The sequence below is a fragment of the Oncorhynchus mykiss genome, chromosome 10 (genome assembly GCF_013265735.2).
Source record: "Oncorhynchus mykiss isolate Arlee chromosome 10, USDA_OmykA_1.1, whole genome shotgun sequence".
Lineage (NCBI taxonomy): Eukaryota > Metazoa > Chordata > Actinopteri > Salmoniformes > Salmonidae > Oncorhynchus > Oncorhynchus mykiss.
Genome location: NC_048574.1, coordinates 81,978,535 through 81,979,583, shown reverse-complemented (window position 1 = coordinate 81,979,583; position 1,049 = coordinate 81,978,535).

Genomic DNA, 1,049 nt, shown 5'->3' with positions numbered 1-1,049 from the left:
GCGTTAAAATTAGAATTAAAAATCACAATAAACTCACCAATACCTCAACGCCAGAAATATCACAATAAACTCACCAATACCTCAACGCCAGAAATATCACAATAAACTCACCAATACCTCAACGCCAGAAATATCACAATCACAATAAACTCACCAATACCTCAACGCCAGAAATATTACAATAAACTCACCAATACCTCAACGCCAGAAATATCACAATAAACTCACCAATACCTCAACGCCAGAAATATCACAATAAACTCACCAATACCTCAACGCCAGAAATATCACAATAAACTCACCAATACCTCAACGCCAGAAATATCACAATCACAATAAACTCACCAATACCTCAACGCCAGAAATATCACAATAAACTCACCAATACCTCAACGCCAGAAATATCACAACCACAAACTCACCAATACCTCAACGCCAGAAATATCACAATAAACTCACCAATACCTCAACGCCAGAAATATCACAATAAACTCACCAATACCTCAACGCCAGAAATATCACAATAAACTCACCAATACCTCAACGGCAGAAATATCACAATAAACTCACCAATACCTCAACGCCAGAAATATCACAATAAACTCACCAATACCTCAACGCCAGAAATATCACAATAAACTGACCAATACCTCAACGCCAGAAATATCACAATAAACTCACCAATACCTCAACGCCAGAAATATCACAATAAACTCACCAATACCTCAACGCCAGAAATATCACAATAAACTCACCAATACCTCAACGCCAGAAATATCACAATAAACTCACCAATACCTCAACGCCAGAAATATCACAATAAACTCACCAATACCTCAACGCCAGAAATATCACAATAAACTCACCAATACCTCAACGCCAGAAATATCACAATAAACTCACCAATACCTCAACGCCAGAAATATCACAATCACAATAAACTCACCAATACCTCAACGCCAGAAATATTACAATAAACTCACCAATACCTCAACGCCAGAAATATCACAATAAACTCACCAATACCTCAACGCCAGAAATATCACAAT